Consider the following 10,635-nt stretch of genomic DNA (forward strand, 5'->3'; position numbering starts at 1 on the left):
AATGTCAACAAATATTGTCAAATTTTTTGAAATATCGGGTCATCATAGGTTATAAGTTATGTCCGGGTGTAGTTGAGATAGCTACAGCTACATTACACAGATTTGAAACACGATTTGGGATCCACTGGAATCACTACAATACAATAATGTAGCATAATTCTGACAATTTTTTCTATGTGGACTCCGGTCTTCCAACGTGTTATAACGAATAATTCATTGAAGGTATTTCCTGTAAGGCTGGATAGAAGGGAACATTCATCAATGATTTTGTTGGGATATTAATTATTGGTCGATAATTTTAATTCTGATAAAAAATTAATTTGAACAACCGATTTTGGGATTATTGACAAATTAATTAAGGCTGATTTCTAAATGTTGAGAGTCTCGGGGAAAAAACAAAACAAACAAACAAAGGCATAATATTTCAAATATTTATTTTTAAATTTTTTTGTTTATTATGAAAATTATATCTTAACCCGTAGATTTTCTATACAGACTTTGGTTAAAATTTGTTTTACAAAATATGGTTTGTTACTTTTCAAAAATATTTTTTTAGCAAGATTTAAGAAAAAAACAATGAGTATGAATTTAAGATATTCATTACTGTTAATAGCTGGATAATCTACTTATGAATTTGTTTTTAGGAGCAGTTATTTTTTAACGAAATTTTATTATTTCAAAATATCATTTTTTAGGTAGATACTGTTAGGAATGTGGCTTCCATACTCAAGAGGGGGGTGAATTGAGTATTACAAAATTTTCGCAAAAGCCCCCTTCTAGTTTCTAAATAATTATTTCAAGCAAACTTTGATATGTGGAAATCTAATCAATACATTCAGACAATCCATAATATATAATATATCACAATTATAGAACTTATACTAGCGCATACAAGATATCAAAGAAGCAATTAGAGTGCTAGAAATAAGGAGTTTAGAGTTTAGAGAATTGCTAACACAATATATCCTGGTTCGATCACCACCACTTGTGACCTACGTCCAGACTGAAGCCGCTCGATCAACTCTTTCACTAATGGTCAAGCTTCACGGGTGCTTGACAAACCTTTACAATCTTCCAAGATTTCGGGTTCTTGGATACCTTTCAATCTCCAAGTTTACGGGTACTTGGTAACCTTACAATTTATTCCAAATTTACTTAGGTATTTGGCTACCTCTCAAACAATGGGTCTCACAACCCTTTCAACTCAAGAATACAAAAAGGGGAATATTAGGAAATGAATATACACTCTCAAAGTGTGGATATACGACTTGAAGCACTATGGGTATATGGATTTTCAAGATATGAGCTCAAATATATTTGATCTTTGAAAGATATGAAATAATATGTAAATGATAGTGTAGAAGCTCTCAAATCATCCTTAAGATGTGTAGGAATAGTGATCACTTCGTTTTAGGGTCATAAGGAATGTATTTATAGTGTTTCCATTGAAAACTAGCCGTTTATGACCGTTTTATGCATTCTGCCCAGTAAGTATTCGTATACTTTTTGTGTGGTATTCGAATACTTCATTTATAGCCGTTTATGGCCGTTATAGGCCTTCTTCCCAGCAAGTATTTGAATACTTTTCATGTGGTATTCGAATACTTAATAAGGTATTCGAATACTGCATCAGGTATTCGAATACTTTATTGACAGCAAGAACACTGTTTCGTATTTTGGGCATAACTTGAGTTATACTTGTCGGATTGATGTGATCTTGGTCTCGTTGGAAAGATAAAATAAAGATATAAAACTTTTATGAAGAACACAAGATCCAAATCCATCATCTTAAATACGAAAAGTTGTATGGAAGGCAGCAGCAAAATTAAGCAACAGATTTTTGGTTCAAATGTGTTCTAGCTTGCTTCCATCAGTTTTTGTGAAAGATCTTGACTTGATAAATATGTTTTGAAGTTATAAAATATGTCAAGGATCTTTTCCTTGGATTTTTCAAATTTCTTTCAAGTATATAAAGATTATGATTATGCAATTTGAAAAACATGTTTACTTTGAGAAAAACTTTGAGCTCATGCAATGTAATCTACCATATACCCTCACATATATTCTAAGTCCTAAAGATATATTCCAAATATGATTTTAGACTTAGCTTTATGTCTTTGTGTCTTGGATCTTTACTTGAACTTGATTTGACTTGTTGAATATGACAATACTTGGCACTTTGTTGATTTTGATCATTTTTCACCATGGTTATGATATTGGGCTTCTCTTAGATGTTGTCCGTGGTTAGTTGTCTTTGATCTTGGTGTTGCTCTTCTAATTGTTCCTTGTTGCTCTTGATCCAATGATCTTGCCACTTTGATATGACATCACTCTTCTTGTGTGGCTACATCATACATCTTCAATATCCACATATGGTTGATATTTTTTGCTCTTGATTAAAGCTCTTCTCTTTTTGTTGTTGCCATTTTATTATCATCAAAACATACCTTGTATCTACAGATACAAATTTAGATTAATAGAAGGACGAATAATGAAAGTACGTAGGATTTATAGTGAAAAAATATTTGTATAGCCTATCAAAGAATGAAACCTTATTTTCAAAATAAAAATAAAAAAATGAAACCTTAGAATAAAACCCAAACTAGTTGATTACCTGTGCGATGCACGGAGAAAAAAGAAATCAATTTGTTTGTCCCGTAAACGAATTAATAAGAAAATCGTTTTGTTCATATGACATAAACGTGTAACTTTTAAGGTAGGAACAAACAAAGAATATAATAATTTAAACACAGTAAATTCCATGCCAATGTGATGGGCAGTGGGACCTTCAATGCATTGTCTGTCACCACAAATGGTCATTTAATTATTCGATTTAAAAATTAAAATTCGATTTTTAAAAGAATTTTTTTTTCCCACCATCCATATTTAAATTCAAAATTTTAAACCATTTCAAATTTTGAATTTTTGATCAGATGACCAATTCCAACATAAAAAGCAATTAAAACAGCTGATTTCTTTTTGGATACCAATGTGATGGGCAGTGGGACATTCAATGCCTTGTCTGCCACCACAAATGGTCATTTAATTATTCGATTTAAAAATTAAAATTTGATTTTTAAAAGAAATTTTTTTTCCAATTTACCCAATAAAGAAAGTTTGTATATGCCATGTAATGTGAATATAATTTGTAGACAGGGAGTGATACTTGACAAAACTTTCCAACATTGAACTCTCCTTTATATATATATATATATATATATATATTACAATTAGTATAAATAGAAAATTCAATTAAGCGTGTCAATCCTAATTAATATTTTAAAAATATCCTTTGTAAAATACCTGATGGATATATATTAATTATTTATTGAATTTGTAATTAAATCAAATGCTTCATTTATTGAATAAAGAAGATTCGACTCTTGTGCTTTGAATTTGGAAATTTGAAAAAAATAATTTATTTTTACCTTCTTTTGCTGAAATCAGAATTCTTTCAAATGACTAGCATACGGGACAAAACATAATAAAAGAATATCTTCCTCACGGACGTGGAAGGACAAAAAGGTGACTTATACATAGCATAGTAACAAATGCTGCTGTCTTCTTTCTTAACCAAATGGCTATTTGAACATCCTACGGTACCAAAGCTGTTTCTTCCTTCTTATCTTCGGTGGTAAATTTTTTTTCCAAAAATATTAGGTGGGGCGGTGCCCACCCTAAGCCCCCTAAGTCAGCCTCTGCATTGAAGCTAGTGTCCTAAAAAAAAAAAAAAGTAAACACCCTTTTTAGTCTCTGTCAATATCTACGAAGTTCTTTTTAGTCCCTGGCAATAAAAAAGGACCAAATTGGTCCCTGAAATTACAAAAAAAAGGGCCATGTTAGTCCTTATGTCAACTCCCAAATATGTAGAGTGGCTTTTCTCTTGTACTTTCAGGGACCAATTTGGTCCTTTTTTATTGTCAAGAGACTGGAAAGGACTTCGTAGATATTGTCAGGAACTAAAAAAAGTGTTTACTCAAAAAAAAAAAAAAAAAGTGGTTGTTTGTATTCGGTTTATTTTGCAATTAAGACTTGTGGTAGTGTATTCTACGTGGAACACCAAGTTCAGTCGTACAAGCTTGCATTCAATCATCAGAGCCATAGATAGAGTCCAGGGCATCCATTCTCACACAATATTTTCCATACGTTCTTGATACGATATGTCAATACGATACAATACATTTCCGATATACATATTCAATACGTCGGAAAATTTTTTGAGAGTATCATCAAAGGTCTTGCATGTTTGATTTTAATTGGTTCCTTATTGTTATTTTTGTTTGTGTCAGCAATGAATGTGTTCAGCGATCTTAACTGCATCTTATTTGTTTTGAATATAGGGAAAGAGAGGATAACCGATAATATTCCCCAAAGGTGCATTTCATATTCAATAACTTCACAAAATAGAATTATAAGACTTAGGGCTTGTTTGATGTGACGTATAAGACATGATAGTATAAGCTTATACTATACGTTATGACATTTTTAGTTGTTTGGTGTGACCATCATATAGTATAAGCTTATACAGCAGGATCCCCTAATACATCAAAATGATGTATAACTTAATCCGGCCTAAGGGAGAGGGATAAGGCCTGATAAGAGGTTGGTGTATTAACATTGTTGACTAGTGTAATTCTCAAAAATTAATATATTATTTAATATTAATATATTAAAATAAAAATTAATTTTTCAATATAATAATTTTTAAAATATTGAATATTTTTATTTTGATTAAAATTAATTTATATTTTAGACACGCTGATCAATAAATTTTTATAAAAACTAGTATCATATGACATTTTTTGAAGAATTATATAAATTCTTTATTAAAGGATATTTTTATTAAAAAATTATTTTTATTCTATATAGTATTATACAGTGCATTACCAAATACTATATGATATTATCTTATACAATATATTATTTTATACAATACCGTACCAAAACGCTGGATAGTATTAAAATTCAATTAGATCTTATACAATCAGACCTTATCCTATACTATACATCAAACATGCCCTTATGGTGGGATTATTAGGCTTTGTACCGTTGGGATCTATAAGCCCACTAGTTTCCTTTGGGGATGAGTCACTGTATGGATAATACCTCTAGCAAAGGTAGTGACCAAGCTAGGAGGTACCGTCCCAAGTATTATGCAAGCAGTAAACAATAGGGGTTGGGTGTGTGTATGTGTGACTCAATGTAAATGGGCAGAATAACGATACATAAGATGCATTTCTTATGTGAGGGAGGGGCATATTTATAGGAGAAAGGAGATGCCCTTCCCTTGTGGGTTGGTGAGGAGGGGGTCAACTCTTCTTGGGATCAGTTGAGGGATGGCTGCATCCCTGTTACGATAGCAGTGATACAGTCTCTGCGCCTGGCGATATGCCTGGCGATGTCAGCTTATGACATCAAGGTAGTTTCCACTTATAATATCTGGGGCGGTCTCCCAGGTGGTTGGAGTTCCAAGGTGAAACATTTTCGTGTCTCACCTAGGGAGTGCAAGCTCCTCAGGAGCAGAAGTGTTGGACAACTAGCAGGGCTGACGCGGGTAAAGGTGAAAGGTTTTGGGCTTGGGCCATTGTGGCGTTGGGCCATCCGGAACATGCTTCAATTAATTTTCTTGTTTTTTGCATTTGTACTCTGTTCAATTAGCATTTATTTAGTGAGATGATGCCACTCTGTGTAAATTCTTAATATCTATGATATGCAGGTCCGGGAAAAGGAGAAATCTTTTTGAGGTAGGGCTTGCAACACAATGTATTGAACCAACAAAAATCATTGCAAAAGTACATGACATTCAAAATAAGAAAAATTATCTTTGTGGCAGATTTTTGTATAAATTAATGTTGTACAATTATGAGGGTTAAATGTTATTACTCGCTCCTATGTAAAACCTAATGATTTGGAGCCTGTAAATATAGCTCATGTACAACTAGTACGTCGCTAGCTCATGTAAATATTATTCACACTAATTTTTTAATTGCACAATGTGTAGTTAACTTCAAATTTTGCAAAAGATTCATTCGTAGTTGATTATTATGGAGTCTATAACAAAATGAAAGAGAAAGTTACTCCTCCACTGGTATAAGATCGTGAAGAGAGAATGGTATGGTTGCAGGTCTAAGCATTTTTTTTTATAAAAAAAATATTACCACGGAACAACAATTTTACATAAACACTTTCATACTATTTTGCTTTCGATTTAAAATGTAGATAAAGTTTAAGAATTGCTCTTTCTCGTCCCATGGGCTCATTTAGAAGGATAACCGGCTGCAATTCAGGTAATTCTTTAATCTTGTTTTTTACTTTTGCAATCTGATAGACAATAGCTTGTAATCTGAATTCTTTACTTTTGTAATTTGATTCTGAGTTGGTTGGATTTGGACCACCAGGACATTCTGTGTATTTTGTCTAGCAAAATTCGTGATGGGAAATGCAGCAATATTGGAGAGCATGACTATGTCTATATCTACAACTTTTTGGCTGCACTACTCATATATGGACATGAGAAAGCTAAGGAGCCGAAGAAATAAGATAAGTTCTTATTTTTCAGCTAATATTGCTTCAGATATTGCCTTTCCCATGTTAGTTGTGGATAATACTACACAGATTCAGCATCTAAGCCTGAGCAGTAACTGTGAAATGTGCAGTCCATGCTTATTTCAAACATATACATCCACAATATAATTAATTTGCTTGTTTTTTATTTTTGGCTTTGCAGAACATTTTGCAGTCATGTATGTTGGAAATCGACAACACACAAAATCGAGAAAACAAAAAAGAGAAAAGAGAAGAGAGATTGATACGATGATTTATTCTGGTTCACCCAATATAGGTGTCCAGCTTGTCTGTATTATATGCACCTCACCGCCACTTGTTACAGGTCACTCAGTTTACAATGAAAATATAAATAAGATTAGAAAATCCTAACAGGAGCTATTCATGGGCTTAGGCCCAAACTGCTAAGAAAATTATAATAAATCATAGGGCCACAACAGTATCTAGTGTCTACGGGCCTGGGGCGCTGTCCCCTAGGCCCCGCCGGGGGGCTCCCCTGGATCCCCGCCCGCTCACCAGGGAGCGGGACTCCAGTTGTCTTTCTGCTGAGTCCGACAACAAAGACCCTCATCAGCATACGAAGTATGAGCCATACCTAACAATGTAAATTGAGGGTCTGTGCAATTAAAATTTGTTCACATTTACTTTTAATTTTTATATCAGTGTTTTTAATTTGTTTTAAATTGTAAAAGACATATCCCACCTGCACTTGTAGTAAAATCTAATGTTTGGGTATGCCTTAGACGTTTGGATTCCCTTTAAATTTTCTAGTTGGTTGGTTCTAAAGTTTTGCTTATTATGTAGAAATTATTATAACACATGAACTAAGGTTTGAATTAAGAGTAAATACCATTTTTCGTTCTTGACAATTTTCACGAAGTCCTTTTTGGTCCCCAACAATAAAAAAGGCTCATTTTGGTCCTTAAAATTACAAAAATAGGGTCACGTTTGTCCTTCCGTTAGTTGGTATCCAACGATCCAACTAACGGAGCACACGTGGAACGTTAGTTTGCTGAGTCACCGTTAAGTATGCTAGCATGGAAGTAATACGACACCGTTTTGAACATGCCTCATGTCTTCTTGGAGTTTTGGACAGCTGACCCTAGCATTAAAGGCCCTATTTGGTCCCTGACAAATTTATCGAGGCCCTATTTGGTCCTTAATACTAAAATACTCAAGATGCTCAATACAGACAATGGTAATAAGGTACATATCCCAAGCACGTGACCATTGAGGCACACAAAATACTCAATACAAACTTCATAAGAACCCAACCTGCAATTAGCACTTTGAGGGATCATTTTGGCCTGCAACATGCTCCACAACTTTGCCTTACAATAAGGGCAGACTTCGGTTGGATGGAGCTTGGCACCTTTACTAATAAGCATCTTCCTGACCTTTGAGGTTTCAAATGACTTAAAAACTCCACAGAAGCTACATCTCCCTCTCCACCTTGGTCAAGATGCTCACAAGGATCAGACACATATAAAACATTAGTTCTGCATTGTGGCAAAAGAAAGCTCTTTCCTGATGTTCTAGAAAATCGAGTTTAATAAACAAAGTGACCAGGGATATGAATGCTATTGAACAAGCCACCTTTCTTGCATCCTGAACAGTATATAAGCAACTTTCCTAGGGCCCTCCAATTCCCATCAACAATGTGGCTCCCACTAGATTGCAGATCATGCAACATCTTAGGAGCTCTTGTTTGACAAAACTCATTCTATAGAACTCGCTTGGCAAGATCATCAAACCATTTGCACACACATGACAGTAGCAATTAGTTTGGGATTCCAATTCAAATTATGAAATACTAAGAATATCACATCTTCACTCAAATGCCCTTTAGTACATTGACAGCTAGCTGAGTGTATGCATCGGTACTACTTCGTGAGAATCATTTTCTTCACCTACCAAAACTAATTTTTTTTATCACTTTATAACAAATCTTTATCTGCAAACTTTAGGGTGTTCATAAAGTTGACAAAATCTAAACATGTAATTTCACAGTTAAATACTTCACGGTAATCAGGAAAAATAAAAAAAAAACTGATGAAACCAGTACTGAACTATGCAAATAGCAATTTTATGATAATACATCAGAAGCAATTAATTTTATAAAAAAAAACCCACCTAAACAGGTTGCTTTCTACAGTACTCGAAAGATAGTTCAAGAAAAGAAAACAAGAATTCTCTTATCCTTCCAATGCACTGGTATGCGGTGGACTGCCAGAGTACTGATACTTCAATTTCTTAGAAGTGTCAAATCCATAAAACATTGTTCCTACCTCCAAACTGAAACTGAAAGGTTCATATTCAGAGTATGTTTGGTTCAGTTACTTGTTTTCATTTTCGGTTATTATGTTTTCATTATAATTAAAAAAATAACACCTTGTATTTATTTTGCTAACGTGTTAAAAATGTTGCTTCCAAACAAGCTCTTACATACATGAGTTCCTAAAAACTAGAGATTAAGTTAGAAATTCAAGTGACCCTCAATTGATTTCGAACCTAGTTATTGCAGTGACATACAACCTTAAGCCAAATCTTCAATATTCATGCATCTACGAGTTCAAACTTTCCCAAATCATCCACGAAGTTGCCCAACTCTGATTAACAGTAAATGCCACAACATACAAAAGATAACTAAACACATCTTCAGAAACAACATAATCAACAACCACATAACATCAAGTTCTACTACATTTTCTCAATGACTCCATCCATCTCAACCAGCTCCAAAATTTCTACTTTGTTGAGACACACCTATAAATAACATGCAAAACAAGTTAACACAATTCCAAACCCACCCCTGAATACTAGAATTCACACACAAAATAAAAAATTTTAAAAAATAAAATAAAAAAATAAACCTTAACTCATATGAGGAAATCAACCAAAACCAAAGGAATGAAATTCAGAGTGGAATGATCAAATAATTGACTCCACTTTGCAGGCTTGAAAACACTGAATTATTGACTAGAGAGAGTTTGGACTGTTAGATATGTGAAAGGTTCTCCTTGGTAAGCATTTTTGCAGACTTTCTTTTTTAGTGTTAAGGACCAAATATGGCCTCGATAAATTTGTCAGGGACCAAATAGGGCCTTCGCTGCTAGGGTCAGCTGTCCAAAACTCCAAGTAGACACAAGGCATGTTCAAAACAGCATTGTATTACTTCCACGCTGGCATACATAATGGTGACTCAGCAAACTAACGTTTCATGTGTGCTCCGTTAGTTGGGTCGTTGGATGCCAACTAACGAAAGGACAAACGTGTTTGTAAAATTAAGGACCAAAATGAGCCTTTTTTATTGTTGGAGACCAAAAGGGGCTTCGTGAAAATTGTCAGGGACGAAAAATGGTATTTACTCTTGAATTAAAGATATGGAAAATCTTTTATTTGGATCAAAACAAAGAGATAACTGTAAGGGCTGTGATTATTTACACATGTTATCGTTCTCTCCCGATGCACACAGATTGCGCTTTTGGAGGTCTTTTATTATTTTGAGTTTTTTCTTTTCTTTTCTTTTATGTTTTAATGGGTTTTCGGTTCTTTTAACAGTTTTGGTCAATGAATAAGAGACTTAGGACCAGTTTGGATGCACTTTTAAAAAATGATTTTTTATGCATTATTTTTTTTAAAAGATAAAGGTATTTTACGTTTGGATGTATCATCTGAAAATCACTTTTACATAAAAAAAGTTGTTTGGATGTTAAAATAAGAAAAATCACTTTTTATATATATAATTACACACTTTTTTGTGTGTAAGAGACAATTCTATCTCCTTCAATGAAAGACATTAAACCCGAAATCTTATACAAGTTTAAAAATTTTAAAAATAAAAATTAATAGAAAAAATATTAAATCTAATATTTATGAGAAGATGGACCGTTCAAATTATTTGCAATAGTTATATCATTACCAACTCGCTATGGGAACCAAAAGTCACCATGAGAAGATGTTGAAGAGAAAATTTAAATTCTAAATTTAAAAGTTTATTGTAATCTGAAACTATTTGATAGAAATAGGAATATTAGGAAGTTGTTAGTTTGTTAATATCCTTTGTATTCA

At 33.3% G+C, this 10,635-nt stretch overlaps 1 pseudogene; it reads right to left on the minus strand.

Moving 5' to 3' along the window:
- Nucleotides 1-7,712: 7,712 nt before the first annotated feature.
- On the minus strand, nt 7,713-8,465 carry LOC133283563 (EID1-like F-box protein 2; annotated as a pseudogene).
- Between the last annotated feature and the right edge of the window lie 2,170 nt (nt 8,466-10,635).

This window comes from Gastrolobium bilobum, unplaced genomic scaffold (assembly GCF_033153095.1).
Source record: "Gastrolobium bilobum isolate Gb01-03AN ecotype WA unplaced genomic scaffold, APGP_CSIRO_Gbil_v1 utg9509, whole genome shotgun sequence".
NCBI lineage: Eukaryota > Viridiplantae > Streptophyta > Magnoliopsida > Fabales > Fabaceae > Gastrolobium > Gastrolobium bilobum.